General features: G+C 40.7%; 1 protein-coding gene across 1 annotated transcript in view; it reads left to right on the forward strand.

Annotated features, from left to right (window-relative positions):
• Positions 1-25446, forward strand: part of EIF2B3 (eukaryotic translation initiation factor 2B subunit gamma) — a 1604034-nt gene that overhangs the window by 834961 nt on the left and 743627 nt on the right. The gene's annotated exons all lie outside the window — the stretch shown is intronic.

Genomic DNA, 25446 nt, shown 5'->3' on the forward strand with positions numbered 1-25446 from the left:
TTAACAGAACAGTAAGTTTTACACAAGCATTATTTTTTTCAGAACAATAAGAGGTACGAGACTCTAATGTCTGACATTATTAGCTGACTGTAATTCACACTGATTTACCAGAAAAATAAAAAAAAATTGTAACAGAGAGGCCAAAAATATGAAACAAAATCAGAAACAGTTGAGAGGGATGTGACACCTAGCACGTAGTAGTGGAATCCTAAGCAAATGTTTGGAAAGAATTTCTCCATGATGTCTCAGTGCTGTGATAACATTCATATCTCTTGGTATCTATATGTTTATTGGCAACACAAATTTCCTGCACTATTATTTCACGTGGTCAGCCACTGCCAGAATTTATTTTGCTCACTTGCTAATCTTGTATACCCAATGCAATGCTCTTTTTCACTAATGCTACTCATAAGCATATTTTGCAATGCAGACTATAAGCTATTTGTTTGTGATCCTTCCTACAGGCAATGAACTAGCATCTCTTACATTAAGCACAATCATAACCCTTTCTCCTGTCAAAGAAAATCCTTATATGGCCCTTTGCAGCAGCTAGCATTGTCGCCTCACAGCAAGAGGTTCTCCCGTTCGATTCTCGGCTGGAGTGCCTTTTGTGTGGAGTCTGCATGTCCTCCCCGTGTTCGTATGATGTTTAAAGACATGCAGGTAGGTATGTGTGTGAATGGGTGTGCCTTCTTTGAAGGTCGGGCATCAGGCTGGTAAAATCCACTGCCAATCATTAGCAGACCAGAGTTCTGCTGTGGCGACCTCTAACCGGGAAAAGCCGAAAGACACTATATGGCCCTTTTGATGGAACAGAAGGTGGCCAGGCATTGGTGGTTATACCTGTGCCTGTCTGTTTATAACATTTCTGTCCCAGCCTGCTGTTAATGTTGTCACACTACTATCCTGCATTGCTGTAGTACTTTTCAAATAGCTGGCATTCACCTTTGTCAAGCTGTTGAAATGCTCATCACTGTCTCCCATCTTCACAAAGGCCATATCATTCTGTGATTTCTACATCACTTTCAGTGTCTGCACAATGTTTCTATGGTTTGTACTATATTTGCATATTTGCATGTATATGCCACTCTGTTCTTTTATACTGAATAGTTTATAGGTAGCAGTGCATTTCTCATTCAGGTGTAGAAGTGCCAGTCTATAAAGTTTTGCTTTAAGGCATTCATAATTGTCTACCCAACACATGAAAGTACTTTGCCATGATAAAGACTTTTATACAAAGCTTTTGCGTTTTAACAGAAGAGACATAAGAGAATTCTTGGAGACCTCAATAGTCCTTCTGCTTGTCTGCTCTTTAATGATGTTCTCCTTTAGTTTGGCTCTTCTGTCTTTGTACCAGTCATTTGCTGTTTGCTGTAATGTGGGTGTTCTGTAATCTTATGTTTGCCAACTTCTTAATGATGTATTTCTTTAGTCTGACTCATATCTCTACCAGTTATTTAATATTTATTGTAATGTGGGTGATCTGTAATGTGCATCTTCATACCAGTCTTTGATACCAAATAGATAAAAATGCTAGATAGTATGTCATCTCCATAATAGTTTTGTAACACTCGTGTTATTTATCCGCATATTTGCCTCAGGTGAGGAGTTCATTAGGCTAGATTTGATCCGGCTGAAATTTACCCTAGATGGAGGTTCATATTTCATATTATCTTTTTGTATAATTAAGTACTTAAGTATCCTACAGAGAAAGAACAGAATAGGCATTTTGTTGAGGACTTTCTTAAGGTTCTTTGTGGAACAGAGTGTATTTCAAAACATTTCCTTGAAGCTTTTGGGGTTGTGTGTTAGCTGCTTTGCAACAAACCAGAAGCAAAAAAAAAAGTGAGTTTTGCATTTCTAGATTATTTAAGCTGAAGATTTAAAACATTGTCTGGTAACTTCAGGCTCTAAAGATAATCATTAATATAGCCCTTTTCAGGCTCTAAAGGTAATCATTAATATAGCTATTTTCCTTTGACATACTCTGTCTAAAGCTGCAGTATTTGAGTTCTTTCAGTGCTGCCTTGATGTATACAGCAGGTATTGTAACAGAGACACATAGGAGCCACTTTAGATGCATCTGTACCATTTGCTGTTACAGTAGCATCTTCTGAAGAAGAAAAAGCTTGGCTCTGTGACTCACAGGAATGGAGACCCATGATCCAGGCATCTGGGGTTCTAGTAGTGGCCTCGGCACTAGAGGAACCAGGCAGGGAAGGAGAAGAATGAGATTGCAGTGGCCCACTCACCTGTCTCAAGTGGGGGAGAAGGATGCAGACACCCATAAGTCACATAGGGAAGATGTAATTTCTCCAGTGGAGGCCAGGGGAGAGTGCTTGAGGGGAGGGGGTGGTGCTGACAGCCTATTGCACCCCCCCCCCCTACACACACACACACACATATAGCTGTGCTAGCTGAGAATTCATGAGAAACGGTAGTGCTTAAAGCAGAAAACACTCAAATCACCCCTGATGGCTGTCTGAATGACAGCCCCTGCTGGTCAGTCCTCACCCTGGTGATGACAAACAAATTGCTGTTTGGCCAGGAGGGAGCTTATGGTTGACAAGCAGCTGGGGTAAACAGTGGAAAAAAGAACTTCTGAAGAGCTACATACCCAACTTGCTGTATAGCTTTATGGGTACTGCTACTTAATGTGGTACTCGCAAGGTGCAGTACATTACATCCTCTTCCTTAAGCTGTATATGTAATACACACAACTTACGAATAGACTGGCCATACTGTGACTGTCATATAGAATACATTTTGCAGTATAAATTATGTCACTAAATTGTATGTCGTTGAAAGTCATTATTATATTCACATAACAATATAACAGCTAAGGATGTCAGTCCTTGCAATCATAACAGGTAGTACTGTCTTTCCATCATCTAAGTGCTTTGATTTCTTACATACATACATGCATACATAGAAATATTACAAGCATGTGCAGTAATGCCCTTATAGCATGCCAGTACAAATCTAGTAGTTCTTGAGTCACAGTTAGTAGAAGTTGTCACAGCCTGTAATGCATACAGATGCATCAAGTAATGCAATTACATTGTGAGGAGAGTTATCAAATTTACAGGTTGGCATAGTGCCATGTTCAGAGTAATTGTGCAAAGTCAGGCGCAGTCTTTCTGCCAGGTCCTTGCATCAACTCCAGATGAGGATTTATCATATCAGGTAGCCTTTGTGGTATTTTACAGCTCTGAAATGAATAGTCTTATGTTATACAAGTGCCTTTGGTTATACATCAACAAATGTCCTTCCTTGATCTCAGCTGTGTAGGATCTCAATGTATATTTTGGTTTGACAACAGCAGCTTTTTACTGCTCTGTGTGTTTGACATTTGGGTTTGCACTTAAAGTATTTCTCCTGGAAGAAGTGAAGACAATGGCCTGGCTATATTATCACAGTAGCACTTCAGGTTTTGTTGGGCTCTTTGCCAGTCTAATATCACATTTGGTACATGCTGTGGTTGGAAAGGCAGACGCAGATAAAAAAGGGAACTTTGTCTTCAGTCTTCTCAGCAAAAGCTGAGAAGAGGTGATATTGTACATGTTGTAGTGTGTTATGTCTATATTCAAACAAATCAAAATAGCAGTCTTGTTTCAAGTTGGCATTTTTTTCCTACACACTGTCTTGTCTGAATGACGTTCTGTACCTGTCCATTAGATTGTAGATATCTTGGAGTACTTGTGATATACCTGAATTCCCATTAATGGAAAGGTTATAAAATTCTAGACTTGCAAACTAGAGACCATTGTCAAAAGTATATGTGCAATCCCATGTTTTGAAACACACTGATTGAATCTGATGATGTATCACATATTTGTATAACCTTAGGATACTTCAGTTTGGATTTTAAAAGTCAGACTTCTGAAAAATTGATTTTACAATGAATTGTATAGTGGATGGAAAGTGAAACTTTCTTTTCCTTTTCATCTTGTTTATTCCAACCATATCATGTTTCTCAAAATTTGCATTTCATAGTCAAGGTCATTACACAGTGAGCAAATTATTTCAACCTTTCTCTTTCTTCAAAGATTGGTAGATATGGACCAGCGGATAGCACCTCTGTGTCATGATCCTGTTACATCTGTTTAAGTACTCCCTGCTTAGTGCATCAGCAGTGAGCTCTTTGCCAGGTTTACACACAGTGGTCAAGTCAAATCAGACAATGTCTTTCTCTGTAGACATAATGGTGTTTTATGTAGAAAAATGTGAAAAATACTTTGTAGAGGTCAGTTTCCACACACACACACACACACACACACACACACACACACACACACACAAATTTGCTCTAGCTGCATTTGTAGAGTTTAGGACATGCCTGAACAGCAGCCAAAAGTGATTTGCATGTCAGAATTTACCTCTTCTGTCAATCATTCATCACTCTGAAACTGTAAGTAATAGGTTGACCTTGTTGCAACAGCCTTACTCTGGTGTTACAGCTGCAGTACGAAACTCAGATGAAACCACTAAATCAGGTGTGCACATTTTTTTCAGAGGAAGAGGATGGCTCAGTTTATGAAGTGAGGCACTGGTAAATGTGGTAGGTTATTTACTTAAACAATCAAGAAGATTAATTGTTTTGGCATGAAATATGCATTAATCGTTGAAATAGTTACAACTAGCAATTTTAGCATCCAGCATACTGAGAGGCTGAGGCAGAAAGTTATAAAATACTAGGATATGCTAGTAGAAATTAGAACATTGTGGAATAAAGACAACCCAGATAGTCCCTATACTACTAGGAGCAACAGGATTAATGAAAATAATTTTCAAGCGTACTTAAATATGTTGCTGATAAAGATAACCCCACATAAGCTACAAAGAACTGGCAAACAGTATGAACATGATAGTTGCATGATCTCTAATCATGGTCTGACTTAGGAATGAAGTCCATTACAGTAGCAGTATTAAAAAAAAACTTTATTTGCAGAAAAGAAAAAAATAATGGCAAAAAAAGCAAGTGACACAGTTATAAGTTTCTTTAAAACAGAGACATTTTCCTGTGTTAGCTTTCAAAGCCAGCAATGTCTTTTTAAGTAACTTTCTCAGTGGCATAGATATCTTTGAGAGATTAGGTATTAAATTGGATAAGTATTGTGACATATCTGAAAACATAAAAACTGGTTTGCTGACTAAGGAGTCTTTCCGTAGGAATAGCCATTCTTATGTTAATGAGATTAGGTTAAAGGCCTTGACTCCTTAACTGATACTCATCACATCCGGTTGGCATTTGTATCTATGTTAATTTCAGGTTGTTTTGCCTGAACCAGTGAAGTTATTTTTTTCCATTGTATGTTGCGGTGTTTGATTCACCCCAGACTTATTCTATCAATGATGATTAAAAAAACTTCTAGATCTTCAGTGATCTGTGCAGCAGCTCTCTGAAAAAAAACAAAAAAAAACTTGGGTACTGAAGAGATTTCAAATGGCATTCTCAGACACATGCATCTTTCAAGTAGAGTATTTAATACTTTCAGCTTTGAACTGTGTGAGTAAAATTGCATTTCCCAGAAATCCTTGGTTGCATCAAGCTCTGAAATATACATAGTCCTAGATGTCATGAAAGCAACTTCCTTAACTATCTTAACTTGGAAATTTTCGTTCAGGACTGCTTTAAGTCTTGTTGATTCATGCATATTCCAATTGTTTCTGGTTTAGTTAACCTAACATATTCAATTTCTACTGCTCTGTCTGTCTTTCTTTCTATCTTAACTTTGTTAACTGGGTAAGTAAACTTGTTCCATTGACCTTTTACAATCATGACCTAGACGAAACAAGCAAAGACAGTTTACAATTTACAGTTTTATAGAAAAAAGTAAGGTACAGTGTAACCTGAGCTGTTGAGCTTGTCATGAAACAGTTACAGGACAGAAGCATACAAAAATTAATTAAGATTGCAAATGTGTGGCATGTTAGCTTAGTCATAACAATATATGTTTAAAAAAAGTAAAAAAATAGTTGCCAAGACAAGGAATGTATATTACAACAATATAAGCTACTATGTGTAAACAGATTTTTATCTGTCATATGAGCTGTGAAGATATAAATGACAAGAAATGAAGTATTTACAGATGATGCATCAGCTGGGTTGATCAATATTGCCTTGCATCACAATGGAATAAAACATTTTATGACTTATTTGTGATTTTGTGAGCAGTGAGACTTTTCTCCAGGATTGTTATAGCAGTTGTGCAACACCTGCTGCTACATCCTGGTGAAAGGTATAATTGTAGCAGTTGTGCTTGAATTTGTCCACTAGATGTATTTTAGTAACTTTTGGAAGGAATTTAGTTTATTTAAATTTTGAAGATTTTGAGTAGTGTGTTCCAGGAAGCTGGGGTACTTTTATAGATGAGATTTAAGATGATACCAAGGTATATGTGATTTTCTGTGGTTTCTGTTTCTTCAGCATTCTGGAGTTCATATGGGGTGCATCTTGTGTGAAGTTTGTTTTTCAGGCATGGGCAGTACTTTTCATTCAGGTGTTTGAAAATTATTCATGGTAATATTCTCTTTTGTGGACTAAGAAAATACATCTTAGTATTTTGTTTTCAGTTATGTACAGCATTGAATGATTGTGTCTCAGCAAGTAGCACACACACCTTTTTTGCTGAAAGATCAAAAGGCTGTGGGTTCTGTTCTCACCCCAGGTGCCTCGATTCATTTTCTAGTACTGTAATCACTCAGCCCCTCCCCTCACGTATGGTGCCATTTTTAAATAGGTATTTTAGCTTACTATAGCTCCTTATGTCCCATGGATGGTATGCTTGCCACCTAAGTTACTGTAATATTAGTAAGGTCATTTCTGTGATGTACCTACTACATGTACGTAATAAACTGGATTTATTGTTGTAATTACTTCTAAGATTTGTACCACATATTAAACAGGATCTACAGTTTAGTTGGTTAAATATGTGGATTGACTTCTTAAGTGAGATTGCATGCTGGTTTCAAATATACATGGCTGATAGAATAGCATTTATTTAAGCATACTTTAGCAAGGATCATCCTCAGATGCCAACAGTTTTGCTCTGCAGTCTCTAACCTACTGTACAGATGTGTGGCAGTTAATGGCATGTATTTAAGACCAGGTGTTTGTGCAAACATCTGTGAGCATTATTGTGCTGCTTTTTTCCTTAAACTTATTCCCTAATGAAAACAGATACCTTCTTTTTATTATGTGAAGTTAACTGTGTAACTACTGTGGACTAGGATTATTAAGAGATAATTTGCATAAGCTAATTCACTGCTGTTGTTTCTATAAGCACAAGTTTCCTTTCTGTGCGATATTTGCATACGGTATTTCACGGCTGTTGTTTGTATTTCCCACAAGTTTTTCTCTCTCTAAAATCTTTCTCCTCCTCATCCCATAGTTGTCTAACTTACGCATCCACTGTATGTGCACCTTGCTACCAACCAGGCATCCAACTTCTAACATTCTGACTCCACAAGAGTGAACGGAACCACAGTGAAGTGAAACAGACAGGTAGACAGTGCACTAATGAAATAAAATGTAGGTTTTTCATTGCAGTGACTGTACTCTAATTAAACCACTGTCTTTTTTTCCCATACTGTACATTAAAGCAGCAGTGGCATGCACACTAACAGGGTTTTAAGTTCAGTATGCCCCCCCCCTCCAAGTAGATTTTAGCTCATTCTGCCATAATATTGATTTTTAAACTGGACGATAATCTGTTGCTTGTCCTGGGTGTTTGCTACTCTTTATAGTATAGGGCAGTTACTGTTTTTAACCCTGCCAGAGAGACACCCAAGCTTAATAATAGAGGCTCGTACCTGCTCTCCAAGGTGACTGATAAAGTTTCTAGTACTTGGCGCAAGTGATCTCTGCTCTGTTGCATTTGCCCTTACTCCACTTGGACTCGCTCCGCTCCCCTACCCCCATTCCCACCTACCCCCACTTCAATTACATTTATGCATTCAAAAGCTCCTCCCCTAATTACTCCCTGACCAATCCCAATCCATCTCCCATTTTCTATCAACAATAGTCCTCCTAACAATCCTAGCTCTTACAGGATGCATTATTAAGATAATAGCCAAATATCGCTAGTCCTACACACCCCACACACTTTTCAGTCTTTCCTCATACACCTAACTTAGTTTTCTTCTTAACGATCAAAAAGACAAAACCAACTGCTACACAAGAAGGAGCCAGGGATCTGCACACCAAATTCAAAAATCCATAAAAAATGTCCAAACCAAGTAAGTAAACTTGTACTCAACATTTATTTAAGTCACAAAGTCTCTGTTTAGCTTTTCGTTGGTGACTCCTCACCAAATTCCTCAGAACAGGAAATAAACACATTCAACACATCCTGTTTAAATACTGCAATATAACTCCCTACTTTTGCCACACTGCCACCTGTGGTCGGAATACTAAATTTCAATATATTAAAAAGAACATACAAAAAGGCATAAGACTGTTTAAAAACATATATATAAATATGAAAAAACACTCCCTTAACGATATAAAATTGAAAAACAATAAGTCAATGGCCAGCAGGCTTGACTTGGAAAAAGGAACCAGAAATATGTATTAAAATACAATAAAATAAATAACTCACTTCATGGTTAATAAATTGGACCCATGATGAAGCAATGCATGTGCAAAAAAAAAAAATTTTTTTTTAAAACAAAGGCTACTGAAAAACATGTATCATAATTTTGCACATTAACGTATGAAATAGCAAAACTACCTTATCAAACTTTTCAATTTCAAAACACAGTAAATTGACAACATGTTGTTCAAGCCTGGAAAATGGTATGCTTCCAACCTCAATTGCCAAAGCAATTCTCTGAGTTCCAACAAATAGGAAACAGGGCCCCCCTTGTTGTCATGCACAATCTGATCAATCACTGTGAAGCTAAACCCATGCCTCGGGCACTCGCTAATGTGTTTAGCAAGTGCATTAGCCATTTTTTCTTTCTTGATGGCATATAGATGTTCATATAGGCGCTCATGCAGTTTCCGGTCAGTTTTCCCTATATAGAAAGCCGGGCATGAAGAACACTGGGCCAGGTAAGCCACATGTGTGCTAGCACAGTTGAACCTCCCCTGGATTTTGTACTTTCTCTTACTGATCGCAAAATAAGTTCCTGCTTTCACGTATTTGCAGTATCTGCACATGTTGCATTTGAACATGCCCGAACATGCCTGAGTAAGTCTAGGTTTCCTTTCAAGGATGTTTTTTAAGTTGGAACCTCTCTTGTGAATGACTTGAGGATTTAACCCCAAAGCTGAACGGCCTTGATTGTCTGGTGTCAGTAAACACCAATTCTTCATAATAATAGAAGCGATAGCCCCCGCATCCAAGCTGTAAGTAGTGATGAAGCTGCAGGCATAAGTAGATCTAATCTGAGTATCATCAACCAACACACCTTGATCTGCAATAGACTGGCCCAAAATGGGGAGATATACCCCATCCTCCCTCTTACGACTTACCTCATTACAGAGGTCTGAAATCAGATGGCCGGGATAACCCCTATTCAAAAAGAGGTCTCTGATAAACTCACATTCCTTTAAGAAATCACTGTCCTGTGTCACCATCCTGGCCGCCCGGACCAGTTGGCCCTTGACTATCAACCTTTTCTGATGAAAGGTGTGGTTGCTTTCAGAGTGCAAATATGAGTTTGAAAAAGTGGATTTGCGATGGATGTTGGCCATATAGCATATGTTATAGTTATCCTTAGACAGATCAATGTCCAAATAAGCAATTTTCTCCATGGAAAAGTTAGAGGTGAACCTAAGGAATTTAGCAGATGTATTAAAGTATTCCAGGATGGAGTCTGCTACTTCCCTCCCCCTTGGAGAATGATGAAAATGTCGTCCAAAAATCTGGTATACAATAGGACTTTCTCTTTAAATAATGGGTTAGGAAAGACAAACTCTTTCTTCCAGCATGCCATCACCAAATTTGCTATGCTGGCCCATCAAGGGGACCCCATGGGCACCCCCTATCCTTTGATGGAACCATCGGTTGTTGGAGAAATAATTGTATGTAAGAACTATGTCTAGGAGTTCTCTGACCATCAAAATTTCTTTGGCAGGAGCTTGTTTCGAAATCAAAATCGCTTGAATCCATTCCAATGCTACTGAGTGGGGGATAGAGGAATACAAGTCTATCACATCAATAGTGAGGAAATGATTCTCTGTTTTGAATGGAATCCGGTTCACTTTGCCTAGAAACGGCCAAGAATCCTTTGAGATGTGCTCCTCACTGATGACATACTTTTTCAAGATAGTGCCCATAACCTTGGCTCCAGCATAAGTCACACTCCCCCTAGCACTGACCAACTGGCGCATGGGCAGATCCAACATATTCTTATGGATCTTAGGGTTACCAAATAAAGCTGGAATCGCGGGGTTGGATATAGAAATATAATTGAACACATCCAAATCTATCACCCCATTAATAAACATGTCATCGTAATAAGAGCGGACACGTGATATGTTGATGTTCAACTCGTTTTTAGATACCTCATCATACGTCTCAGAGGCCAGAATAGCTTCCATTCTCTTAATATAGTCCTCCACATCTATAGCCACTAGGCCTCTCCCTTTGTCCGGCTGCATCACTCTGACCCCCGAATGACATAACAGTTCAAGCAAAGCCAATTCTTCCTTGGTAGTATTAAAGCCAACATTCTTCTTGGTTTGGAGGGTAGCACGAATGTCCAGGTCACATAGTTGATCAAAGACGTTGACTGAAGGAAGCAGGGGTGGATTAAAGGTGCTGGGAATGGAAAAAGCCTTTGGAGAAGAACACTGGTCCCCTAGTAGGAGATGTAAATTCAGTTTCCTGGTAAACAATTTTAAGTCAACCAACATGTTAGCCAAATTGGCCCTGCGGGCCGGTACGAATGATAGGCCCTTAGCCAGAAGGTCAACCAGAGGTGGAGGAAAAGAAAACCCGGAAAAATTATAGATCTTAAAATCCCTTCCAGTGTTGAATATTATCTCAAAGGAAGACTGCCCTGATATGGAAGGACCAGCCTTTATCCTAGTCAGTTCCTCCTGTTCCTGGGTCTGTTCTTGAACGTCCGTCCCGGAGACGGTTGGGGTGACGAGGCTGCATTCCGAAAATTTGAGCCCTCACCTTCCAAAGGAGGATTAGTCGGTTTATTAAGTGAAGCTATCCGGTCACTCCTTCAAACTGGATTATATTCAGTAGGGTCATCTGAAGGGCCCCCATCATGGCCATTATTAACCATATCAGATCTAACTTCTTCAGTTCCATTCCGATCATCTGAATGCCGAGCTAATGTACCCAAATAATTGCCTTGGGACTTAGGAGGCTTGGGATATGCTAAGCCCTCCTTATAGGCTTTAATGTCCCTTTGCAACTTTTTAACTTTGTTAGCAGTTATTTTGGAAACATGCTGGTCTATACTAGGGTAGATCCGATCGTAATCAAATCTGTATCTAGAAAAATTAATGTCCTTCCTGATGGCTTCATCTAAAATAGTTAACTCCTCTGAAAGAGAGGTAACTGCCTCCTGATAATGATGGCAGATTAAATTTAAGAGCTTGAACCGATGCTTATCAAAGAGGGAAATTAAATCTTTATGGAAGGCCGATCCTAGCTTCACTTAACCCATCTCACCACTTCTTACCCCTGAGTCCACACAAAATCCATCACCAACCACAGACAAAACACCAACTGAAATCACTAATATGTTTAATACCCATTTTATAGATAATATAGCTAAATTAGTTACAGGCTCTAACTGTATCACAAATACTAATTCCACAGATATCATTCTACCCCTCTCATAAACATAAACATGCACTAAAGGCAACACAACTTCTTCTCTCCCTTGCCAAAATAGATCAACACCTAATGCTCAAGCTCTTCCCTTCTTTCTACAACTTGTATCTACTGTGTTAATATGTAAACTTCTTCTCAAACTAAAACCTTTTTCCTCAGATGATCTCCCATCCGAATACTTAAAACTTGCTGCTGAATCTATTGCTTATCTTGTCAGCATACTTATCAGTCGATCCATCATTGAATCCCAAGTCCCAAATCTGTGGAAGCAATCTATAATAACCGTCTTCGCAAAGTAGGTAAATCAAATGAACTAACAAACTATAGACCCATCTCTGTATTATCCCCTCTATCAAAACTGCTTGAAAAGTGTGTGCACTTGGCAATTACTAAACTGCCTTATCCATAGCAACCTTCTTACACCCACTCAACATGGATTTAGGCCTGCACATAGCACAACAACCACCCTCATCTCCTTTACTGATACAGTAAACAAAGCTAGGGACTCCAAACTGTTAATCGCTATAATACTGCTAGATCTGTCAAAGACCTTTGACACAGTATCACATGACAAACGTCTGCAGCAACTCTCTTCACTTGGATGTTCACAATCCTCCCAACAATGGTTTAACAGCTATCTAACCAATAGACAGCAATGTGTTAAATGGCAAGGTTACCTATCACAATACCAGACTAACAAAACAGGAGTCCCACAAGGATCCATACTTGGAGCCCTCCTGTTCAATATCTTCATCAATAACCAACCCTGCATATCACATTAATCCAATACACTGATGATTACACCATTATCTCATCATCTAATAACATACCAGACCTTCTGCAAATAACACAAATGCCTTTATCTCAATAGAATCTTGGCTAAATGAAGCACAATTACTGGTTAACCCCAACAAAACAAAGCTACTACTTTTTACTTCCAAAACATTCTCATTTGAATTTAAATTTTACTCCCAAAACAGATTGAAGTTGTAACACACACTAAGATGGGTCGCACATAAAATAATATACAAACCAGATTCCTGTCCCACCCTAAAATCTGTTCTGCAGAGCTACAATCCTACCAGAACTCTCCGTTCATTAGACAAACAACTAATAAGTGTACACGAACTTAAAAGAAAAGCCGGGCAGTGTCTTCATTCCTATGCTGTAGCTAAACTATGGAACGCTGTACCAGAACAAATTACTTAGTATTGATAATTCCAAGAAATTCAAGATTGCACTAAAAAAAAACCTTCTTAACTGACACACCTGCCTATGCTCTAAAACAAACATATAACCCACACCTCTCCCTCTTAACCTTTCATAATCATCTTTCTCCCAAACATTTATTCCATCATCCGCCTATACCCTTTTTCTTTTCTTTTTCCTCACTCACCTCCAACGACCTCCTACATACTTCTTAGCCCCCACTACCTGTTATCTTAAAAGTCCCTCTTGCCCTTATTTCTCTTACTTTCCTCCTGACTTATTCCTTAACTCATCCTTCGACATCCAACATCTTATCCTTACTTTCCCCTGTAACCCTCAACTTCATTACCACTATTAATGTCCTTCAGTATAAACCATCTTCACCCTCTCCAGTTACTGTCAAATGTCTGTTACATTATTTATTCTTGAATCTGCTTATAATGTGCCAGCAAATTCATTTTTACACGTCTTAAATTTATATTTTGTTAAACAGATCTCAACTCTTATTGTAAGTGCTATTTCAGCCCCTCCATTGTAACTCAAGTACAAATTATTGTAATAATATTTGCAATTCTAGATATATTTTCATATATATATATATATATATATATATATATATATATATATATATATATATATAATGTGTGCGTGTGTGAGATATTTTTACTATGTTTTAAACATCACTCCCCGAGCCTCTGCTGAAAATAGGTTTTTGACCCAGTCAGACTAATACTAACAGAGCAGTACATCATAAGGAGTGCTGCACTCCTGAGTGTGCCATCCTTTAGATGAGAAGTTAACCTGTGGTCTTATCTGGTTGAGTTGGTGGCACATTTCAAAAAGAATAGGGAATTTCCCCAGTGCCTTGGCCATATTACTTAAAATTGCTAGGAATTACATTACACCTTGGATCGGCCACAATCCAAGTAGGACTAACTTGATCAAGAAGGATGAATGGATGGATAGATACACAAGGCACTAGGGAAATTCCCTATTCTTTTTGATGGATAGATACATGTGATTTCAAGTTTATTATTTATTAATTGTATTTATTTCTTTTACATTTATTTACTGGGAGTGTCTGTGTGGGCCAGGAGCCCATTTTCAGCAGAAGTCTAGGGAGAAATGCTAAATTATTATTGTCCTCTATTTAGAGTTTAATAGACATATAATACATAAACACCTCCAAAATAGGTTACAGTTAAACATTTTAACAAAACAGGTTATTTGCTACAGAGTCCCTAACAAAGAAGCCCATCCTGTATTCCACTAGAGCACACATTACACTTCTCTGCTAAATAACTAACATATAAAGAAAACTTGTAAGAGAATTGTCATAGCAGTTAAGTATATCGATCTGTAAATTATATACAAAAGAGAAAGTTATAGGTACACCAAGGTGTGATTGGGAGAATTTGATTGAGTATGAGATGTATAGATAACACAGTTATGTAAAATATTAGTAGATTACCATGTGTAAAACTAAGAGAGAGATTGGTTGTATAAAATGTGTTAAGAAGAATAGTCTGGGGTTGCAAAGTAAGAGTAAGGATTGATTACTGGACATGGAATGGAGTTATAGGAAGTTTGTAGTGTCATCCTGGGGTGGTACAGAGCCGAGCTACTTTTTAGTTAGATGTTCCTTGAGGAGATGTTTGAACCTAGGAATCCATTGTAGCAGTTTTGCATCATTTCCATCTTCACTGGACAGCTTTGCTGAGCAGAGGCTATATAGTAACACAGAAAAGTAACAACAATTAAAAACCCTCTGACATCATTGCTGATGTTTCCAATGTTTTTGTTTTAATTGTTGGTTAGTCACATAAGCCCACTGGACACAAGTATCCCTTTTTGGGGTGAGGTGACCTTAGAACACTGTCTGGTTAAATGACTTGCTTATAGTCACCCGGCAGGCAACTAGAGGTGGAAGAAATGTAACCATGTATACCTGTCTACAGGAAACAGCTCATTAACAACTCAGTGCCTAAATCATCTGCACTACCTGCCAGTCTAACAATGCGGACTACATGTGTGCAACATGCAGACATCCATGAGTGCACCATTAAGCAGGAAACAGGAACAATATGAGCAACTTGGCATTTCCGTGCAATTTTTTACTCCACTATCCCTAATGTACAGCTTATTTGCTAGAATGGCTTCCAAAAGTGATTATTCAACAGAGGCAGCTCTGTCTTTCTGGATGCACCACTGAACTGACCTTGTAACTGTGAGCCTCACCCTACTGTTACAGCTGCAGTGCAGGTGAAGCCTGAGTCAAATGTGCTCAGTTTTTTTAGAGGAGGAGGATAGCCTAGTTATGAAGTGGGGATACTGGTAAATAAATAAGGAACAGTGGAAACAACACATATTTGGCACATTTTAGTCCTCAAAAGGATTATGGCGTAATTTAAATGTATGTAAATTTGATCACTTGTTTGATGAAATTAAACTTATTAATTTTTATTGTTTTCGGCTGCAGCCTGGGGGATATCCAAACACCCCAGGAGGAAATAAATGGAATAATAAAAAAAAATTAGAGTAAGCCAGCTCATTTTAGAAAATGTTAATGCTGAAAAATGCTGAAAAAGATTATGGCATAATTTAAAAGTATGATATTCTGATGAAATCTGAAAAGTTAATTTGGCACTACAGAGAAGGTAATGAAAGCATATAACGGCTTCCACAAAGCATAGAACAGTCTTCCATGGTCTGTGGCAGAATACAAAAGAAGAGTATAGCAAGAATTCATTGGACATTTAGGAAGTTTGAAGAAAGATAATTTTACATAGTTTACAAATAGATTAGCTGCACCAAGCAGTAATACTTGCATTAATATTCTGGTTCTCTGAGATTCTGTTATCGATCTGTTGTGGCTGAAGCCAGACAAACACCACACAGACCAAGGCATACATGTCCCTTTTAAAGGGACAGCATTTTGCATGGCACAAGGACAGAAATATCCCAGCCTAAATTCCATAAATTAAAAATTTACAATTGAGACAGGTAAGAGGACAGCTGTGCCCATAATGAATTCATCTAGTGTAATATCTGTGTAGTATACATTGTATCATTTCTTCTTCATGGAGGTGGCGGTGGTAGATACAAGATTCTGCCCATTTGCTGGAATGTGTGGTCAAAGGTAGGCTGGATGAGGTAAAGGGAGTTGTCTTAGACTCCCAGATACATGTGTGAACAGTAGTCTTCTGTTGGCTTATTTACATTGTTATTTTTTATGTAAATGAGATGTCTGATCTGTGCATATCACTGAAAGTGGCAAGTTATTTTTTTTTGTAACAAACTACATGCCCTCAGCTTTGAACTGCATATCTCTTTAAAATCTATTACGATGCCTGCTCAATCATTTGTGTTACTTGTCTTGGTCAACTAACTGCAGCTTCAGTACCTGTTGTGTCTGGCCATAGCCAAAGTGTGGGGGAGGTGCCACACAGAAGGGTTGTTTGGGTTGCTCGGAGGAAGCCTGCTATTCATCCTCCACCTGATCCAGGTGTGTTTTTTAATGTGACTCGATGTATGTTTGGGGCCATCATGGAGGTGCAGGCATGTTTCAGTAGGGCCTCTGAGGAAATGCTTAGGTTTGTAGATGTGGCAGAGGCTGACATACATGACTGCCTCCATCATGTTGCTGATTCAATGGATTGGATGAATAACATGTTGGAATGTGGGGTGTCTGTGATGAAATTTCTGCTGGGAGGGAGATGGCATCCACATGGGCGTAGGTCAGCCACATCATCTGATGATGTTCATCGTATTTCACTGCTGCAGTCATTACTCTTGGGTTATCCTGCTGGCAGGCTACCCGCAGTCAGTCAGAATTCCAAAGTCTAGGTCCGGCCTCGGTTGCTGTCGCCTCTTTCCTGATGTCAGTGCGCCATGGGTATAAAAGATGCAGCCGATGCCATTTTCTTCAGTCTTTCTTGCTGCGCGGTGCCCGAAGCAAAAGCAGTTCGCAAGTGCCTGTCGGCCGACTGCTGAGATTTTCAAATCCGAATTTCAGAACCAATGTCTTCGCTAAAGCTAAGTACCCCGTTGGGGAAACTTTTTTTCTTGCTCCAAACCGATGTCATAAAAAGTTAACAACTGTATTTCTTGTGGGAAGCAAATACCTCATAAGGATTTTCACTCTTATTGTATTTCTTGCCTAGGCCCTGATCACAACGTTGCTAGCTGTTGGTTTTGTGCTAGATTTAACCAATGCACTATTAAGCATCGGTTCGATTTTGCATTTCATTATTTTGGCCGAAGATTTAATTATATAATGCCGTCAGAACAGCCGACGACCGGAGTTTACAAAAATGCAAGGACAAGGAAAAGGATAGGCATCCGAGGTTCAAAACCGACAAAGAGGCCTCCGTTAGGCCAGTCGCCGGTTCTCACTGAAACACTTTCGCAGCCCCTGGCACCCGCTACCTCAGAGCCACAGGCCGCTTCCGACTCCCATGTGGAGCCGACCGGGCCTCTGGATACTCAAGGTATTGGACACTCGGAAATCATTCCCTCAGATGGGTCAGGAGCCGGTGAGCAGGCATCGGCTTCTGAGGGTGTCTTCAGACCTACACAACTATATGTTAAGCCATCTTCGGCTTCAAAGACAAAGACTAAAGCAGCTCTAAAGACAAAGAAACAAGTACAGCATTCTCCTACTCAGACTTCCATGCCTAAAAAACAGATGCTTAAAATGGCTGAAGACCTAATTACTTTGATCAGGGGTTCCCATCCCCCTCCTGATAAGAGGCCTAGGCAAGAGACAGAATATGATTATTCTGATCAGGTTTCTATTTCCTCTTCTGAACAGGATTATTCCATGCTTCTCTATGAGGACTCTGATGCTGAAGAATCCATTCCTTCAGCCTCTCCTCCTGAGGATTATTCTTTTGGGGAAACCCTGCATACCATGAGGGAGCATTTCCACTGGGAGACCCACGATTATCCTGAATCTAAGAAAAGGCTAAGAGACTTTCTGCTATTTCCTCAGCACAGACCCCTTGCTATTCCACTTGTTCTAGACATTGTAGATGTATTTTCAGAGCCCGGCCTGTCCCCTGACTCTTTACCCCCTGCACCTGCTAAGCCAGACAGATACTACAGGGTCCCGGATTCTCATATATTCCTATATAAAAACCCCGCTGCTGACCCAGAAACTATATCTCAGGGTCCCAAAGGGGTCAAAGCTTCCACTGCAAAAAACCCTGTCCCCTCTGATAGAGATTCTAGGGATCTGGACAGATGGGGGAAAAAAGTTTACACTTCTGCTACCTTGGCTGTAAGGGCTTTGAATTGTCAGTTTCATATGCTTAAATATCAGCAATATTTAATGTCACTGCTTAAACAGAAATTGTTGACAAATACTGAATGTTCAGAGAACAAGGACATGCAGGATTTATTGCATGCAGCTGAACAAGTGGGAAAGCATACTTTGCAATGTGGTTATGATTCACTGGAGGCCTCTTGCAGGGCCACTGTTACAGGTTCTATTATTAGAAGGCATGCTTGGTTAAAGGAACAGAATCTGCCTGATCATGTTAAAGCAAAACTATTAGATGCCTCATTACAGCATGATACTTTGTTTGTTACTAAAGCAGAAGAGGTGTTGAAAAAATGGAGGATAAAGCAAAATCCATGCAGACAGTTAAGGATTTCTTACAGGTACAGCCACTCAGATTTAGCAGGAACTGGCCTTCTAAAAATTGGTCCTTTCCAGTGTCAGACAGACCACAAAGAGGCAGATACAGGCATCCCAGAGGCAGATCTCAGCCCCAAGGCTCATACAGGCCTAAACAATGGGGTGCTCCTACCTTCAAAAACGGAGAAGACAAATCACAACCTTACAGGAAACAGTCCCAATGACTTTCCTTTGGCAGATCCAAGCAGTTTTCTTTTGGCAGCCCCCTTAGGGGGAAAACTAGCACTTTTTTTATCAAATTGGCAAATGGTTACCCAAGACAAATGGGTCTTGAACATAGTGTCCCAAGGCTACAGGTTCCATTTTCACACCCTACCAGGGTCAAAAGGTATGCCAGACCTGCCACACAATCAATGGGCAGAGGCACAAAAGCAAATTACAGCCCTCATGGACATGAGAGCCATTCAGCAAGTACCACAACAAGAGCAGGGGCAAGGATTTTACTCCAGACTTTTCTTAGTGCCCAGAAAGGACAAAACCTGGAGACCAATACTGGACCTGTCTATACTAAATATGTCTCTGGAAGTTCCAAAATTCAAGATGTTGACTCTACAGCAGCTACTGCCCATGCTGGGCAAGAAGGCTTGGCTCGTAACTTTGGACTTAAGAGGCATACCTGCATGTCCCAATCAGACAATCTTGCAGAAGATACCTCAGATGCATAGCTGGCTCAATGCACTACCAAATCTCTGCACTGCCCTTTGGCTTATCTACTGCGCCCAGGGTCTTCACAAAATGCCTGGCACCAGTAATTGAATTTTGCAGACAAAGAGGAATTCAAATATATCCCTACTTGGACGACTGTCTTATTCAAGCAGAGAACAAAGACATTTTTCTAAAGCATCTGGCGTTTGTAAAAAGATTACTAATTGGTCTAGGGTACACAGTAAACGAAAAGAAATCAAAGCTAGTTCCCTCTCAAGAGATAATATTCCTGGGTGCAAGCTTAAATACAACTGCCCAGATGGCTTATCTCACGCCAGACAAACAAAAACAACTGACTTTTTACTTCAAAAAAATGGCAACAAAGACCCAGTTATCTGCAAGGAAAATCCTGCAGGCCTTGGGTTTCATGGCATCCTGCATTCTGCTAATTCCATATGCCAGACTGCATATGAGGAAGCTACAATGGTATCTAAAAAGTGTTTGGACTCAGCATTGCCACAGCCTGGAGACAGTAATTACACTCATTCCCTGCCTGCAGCAGGAGTTTCGATGGTGAGCAGAGGCCTGTCACCACAACAAAGGTCTGCCATTCAGTTTACCCACAGCTAGACAGACACTGACAACGGATGCATCAGATTATGCCTGGGGGGCCCATATGGCAGGAAAATGATTTCAGGACACATGGCCTGCAAGCCAGATGCATCTTCACATCAATCAAAAAGAGATGCTAGCTGTTCAGAATGCCCTGACAGCTTTCAAGGATCTACTTCATCCAGGACAGCTACTGATAAAGACAGACAATACTACGGTCATGTGGTACATAAACAAGCAGGGAGGTACACATTCCTACCCCCTCTGCAGACAAGCAATGACCTTATGGGACACAGCATGGACTTATCAAATTCACCTGCAAGCACAATTCCTGCCAGGAAAAACAAATACTCTGGCAGACGAACTAAGCAGAAACCTCATGGATCCCCACGAGTGGAATCTGGATCCACAAGTCTTCAGCATGATAACAAGGAAAGGGGATGCCCAGACATAGATCTATTTGCCTCCCCTCACAACTGCCAATTGCAGAGATTTTGCACAAGGATTTGTCACAAACAAACATGGAGAGTGGACACCCTATCCTTCAGCTGGAAAAATCTACCAGTATATACCTTTCCTCCACTGCCTCTCCTTCCCAGGGTACTCCTAAAGGTCAGACAAGATAAGCCAAAAATGATACTGATTGCACCAGACTGGCCACGCCAGCACTGGTACCCAATCCTAAAGAGCTTGTCTCAAGGTCCAGCATGGATATTGCCTCAAACTTCTCACTTGCTGACCCAACAAAACAATCTGATCCTGCACAGCCAACTCAGGACCTTAAATCTGGCAGCATGGCGGATAATGTAAAATTCAGAACACTCCTCTTTCAAAAGCTGTTATGGATGTTATCTTGGAGGCCAGGAGGCCCAGTACCAGAAAATCTTATCCAGAAAAATGGAAGAGATTCTGTGCTTGGAACCAGGAACAAGGCATTGACACGTATGTACCAAATATCCCTCAGATTTTACAATACCTAACTGAGATGCTGAACAAAGGCCTTTCTTTTTCATCAATTAAGATTCATGCCTCTACCATTTCAGCCCATTACAATACGGAACCACCTATCTTTTCTCATCCTTTAATAAGGCAGTATCAGAGGGGCCAAAAACATCAGGCCTCCAAGGAGAGCACCAATTCCGGCATGGGACCTCAATTATGTCTTAGAAAAACTCACACTGCCTCCTTCTGAGCCAGCCTCAACAGTGGACATAAAATTCTTATCCTGGAAAACAGCTTTGCTCCTAGCCATAACCTCTGCAAGACGAGTCTCGGAGTTACAAGCACTCATGGCTGTGGAACCTTTTATCATTTTTCATCCAGACAGGGTTTCTCTGAGGACAAACCCAACATTTATGCCTAAGGTGGTGTCCAGTGTGGGCCTCAACCAAACCATTCACTTGCATACCTTTTATCCAAACCCACAGAACAAGGGTGAGAAAATTCTGCATTCTTTGGACATGCACAGGCAGTTACGCTTCTACCTGGGCAGAACTAAAGCTTTCAGAAAGACTGAGCAACTTTTAGTGTCATATGCTGCAGGATCACAAGGAAAGGCTATCTCAAAACAGACTATTTCTAAATGGATAGGCCATTGCATCCATTTCACTATTCTCAACATGGCAAATCAGTGCCTAAGGGCATTAGGCCTCATTCTACCAGAGCAGCAGCCACTTCAGCAGCCTCCGTCAGAGTAGTACCAAACAAAGACATCTTAGAGGCTGCAACTTGGAGTTCAGTGCACACTTTTACAAAGCACTACCACTTACCTCTTTACTCTAAATCCAGAGCAGGCTTTGCCACTGCAGTTCTGCAGGGCCTCATAGCCTCTCCTAATCCTATTTAGCCCAGCCACCCATTCTCAGCTTTGGGATTCAACCCAAGAGTAATGACTGCAACAGTGAAACACGAATATAGTACACTTGTGTACCTACCATAAATGTAGATGTTAGAGTGTATTCACTGTTGCAGTCCAGGTTACCCACCCACCATCCCTCTTTTTCTTTGCTGGGACTTATCTGTACTTCTCAATCCTATACAACCTATGTGGTGTATTTGCTTGTAGATGAAGGAAATGTTATTTTTGTCCATGCATACTTATTGGCATATTTTTCAGCCTACCAGTGTGAGGGCACCTGACATCTGGGGCAAGAAAAACTGAAGAAAATGGCGTTGGCTGCATCTTTTATACCCCTGGCGCACTGATGTCAGGGAAGAGGCGACAGCAACCGATGCCAGACCTAGACTTTGGAATTCTGGCCGACTGCGGGTAGCCTGCCAGCAGGATAACCCAAGAGTAATGACTGCAACAGTGAATACACTCTAACATCTACATTTATGGTGGGTATACAACTGTACTTTAGCCAACATGGCTGTGCCCGATTACACTTCCATAGTGGTACTACTTCCACTGCTCCTTCAGTGGTTGAGGTGTCCACACCCAGGTGTGGCAGACCATGGGTTTGTGATCCTGGGCATACTCATGAGTAGACCTCATCCAAATGAAATCAGTCACCACTCGAGGCACTCTTTAAAATGGAGAACATCAACATCTGTGCAGTGACAGAGACCTGGTTTAAGGCTCCAGAGAGCACCCCTGCATTACCAGGCTATAATTCATACCACGCCTTTCGGCCACCTAACCTGGACCAAAACACTAAAGGCGGAGGCATGTCCATATTCATTAAGGATATCCCCACCTCCAGGCTAGTTGCTCAGCATAATGCATCCGAGATTATCCAAGTGCAACTAACTCTGGGGAAGACCACAATCCAAATTATAACTTGCTACAGATCCTCCACCATGCCCCAGAATTCCCATTCATCATTTCTTGATACACTAAAAATATTAGGGTACAACTCAACACCCTAATAATGGGTGATTTCAACTACCCCACCATTAACTGGGAAAACTACTCATGTACCAACTCTTTTGCTCAATGTTTTCTGGAATTCAATTCCAACACCTTGGATCAACTTATCCTCCCACCAGGGGCAGAAATACCCTAGACTTGATCATTACCAACATGGGTGACTGGTGTTCCACACCAGAGGTCAATTCCTCGTTGGTCAGATCCGACCACAAGCTAATCACCCTAGACATCCACATCCCGCCCCCATTAGGGAAACCACCGTAACAAATTTCTCCAAAGCCAACTTCACGCTTCTTAAGACAGAAATGGCAAACTTCATGACACCTATGCAGACGGACAGTAGAGGTATGACTGCTGAATCCTGCACAAATGCACTTTGTAAGTACTTACATGAGTGCATGGATCATGCTATCCCTAACAGAACCAAGATGCTGTCCTCCAAAAAAAGGAAGCCAATCTGGTGGTTCTCTGCCATAAACAAACTCTACAACAGAAGAAAGAAACTGTTGCAAAAAAGAGTAAAATCCCATGATTGGAGGAACTCCCTGGTCAGCCTCAGTAAGAAGCTGAGATCCCTCATAAAATCCTCCAAAGCTAGTTACGAAAAGAAAATCTCCACAGATTCTAAAGACAACCACAAAGCATTGTGTAGCTATGTCAAGAATCTCAATAGCAACACTCAGATCTGCTCTGAATTACAGCACAATGGCACTAAATATGCAGAACCAACTGATATTGCCAACATCCTGGCAGATAAGTTCATTGATAACTTTAACCCCCCCTCTTGCCCCCTAAAGGGCCCATCTCTATACCGGAAAAATGCAAAGTTCCTGTAATCATGGCTGCACAGGTAAAAACCACACTCTCCAAAGCCAAGAACACAGCATCCGTGGGACCTGACAACATCCCAGGCTCCGTTCTGCACTAACTGAAGAATGATCTGACACCCCCACCTAAGCACCATGTTCAGTCATAACCTCACCTCAGGCTTTGTGCCCACTGAATGGTGTACAGTTATCCCACTCCACAAAGGGAGCGCCACCACAGACCCTGGGAACTACCACCTCATTAGCCTAATGAGCCTGGTCTGCAAGGACATGGAACATATCATCATGGAACTTATAAACAAAGACATTGGTAATCTCCAAACTCTGGACCCCACCCAGTTTGGGTTTGTAAAAGGCAGATCATGTCTCCTAAACCTGATAGACTTCTTTGAAGCAGTCACCAAAGCTGTAGACGAGGGTAAGGTGGTTCACACAGCCTATCTAGATCTCGCCAAGGCTTTTGACACCATCCCCCACTCTGGAATTATAGATAAACTCACTAAACTTGGTATAAATCCCTATGTCACATGATGGGTTGCCAACTGGCTCACTGACATAACCCACACTGTGAAAGTAGCAGACTCTAAATCCGACTTTAGACCAGTGACAAGTGGAGTACCACAGGGTTCAGTCCTGGGTCCTCTCCTGTTTGGTTTCTATTTTTCTGAAGTACAGGCTAATACAGAAGGTCTTTGGCTAACGAAGTTCGCAGATGACTGCAAACTAGGAGCCATAATTGAAACCCCTAACAATGTGGACATCCTAGAAAAGGGCCTCACTGAGACAGATGGCTGGTGTCAAAGCCATGGCCTCAAGCTCAATGCCCAAAAGTGCATTGTCATCCCCTTTGGTAAAATCTCTGCACACACAGGTGGTAGTCTGCTTAACTCCGAAAGTGTGAAAAGAGACATTGCGACACACAGGTGGACAGTAGTCTCTCCTTTGATAATCACATCGCCACAATAGTCAGGAAATCCTTTTACGTGGCACACCTCATCACAAAAGGTTTCTCATCCAGGAAAAAAGAGGTAATTGTTCCCCGTCACTCATTAGACCCATTATAGAGTACAACGCCCCTTTTGGTATGTACCTCACAAGACATCTACAACAACTGGAAAGGCCACAGAAATGCCTCCCAAAGAGGATTACTGGCCTCAAATAGATGCCCTATACAGACCATCTAAAAAAAACTCCAGCTTTACTCCATCGCATATCACCTACTCAGAGGTGATCTCTGCCTAACATACAAAGCTATGTCAAAGCCAGAGCTGCTGGACATGCTACACTTAAGGAAATCACAATCCCTCCGAGTTACATGCTCTAGGGACCTAAACCTTGTCACCACAATAAACAGAAGATGCTGGATGGATAGATTCTTGTCCCAGAGACTTCCTATACTCTGGAACAAACTACGTATCTATATCAAACAAAGCCCCTCATTAGCACTCTTCAAGAACAATCTTGATGATTGGACGGGAAATAGGAAATTCACTACAAGGATCACCTCTGTGGTTCTGCTCGACAGGGGCACAGGGAAATAATTTTCTTGGGTGGCGAAAGCCAGGGTGCCTTTTTGGCTAGGCTTATATAGGCCCTAGAGCCAATAGCCTAATACCTACCTATGAACCTATAAATGTACAGCTTGACTAAAAGTCATCTTGAATGTCTGTGAATGATGCATTCAAGTCCATTACAAAAGAACACCCCCAGGGGGAAGCCATGTGCACCTGCTTCCAAGACAGTAGATGATAAGCTACAGTTACAGAATGCTTG

The sequence above is a fragment of the Protopterus annectens genome, chromosome 10.part0, assembly GCF_019279795.1.
Source record: "Protopterus annectens isolate FY-2018-M chromosome 10.part0, PAN1.0, whole genome shotgun sequence".
NCBI lineage: Eukaryota > Metazoa > Chordata > Ceratodontiformes > Protopteridae > Protopterus > Protopterus annectens.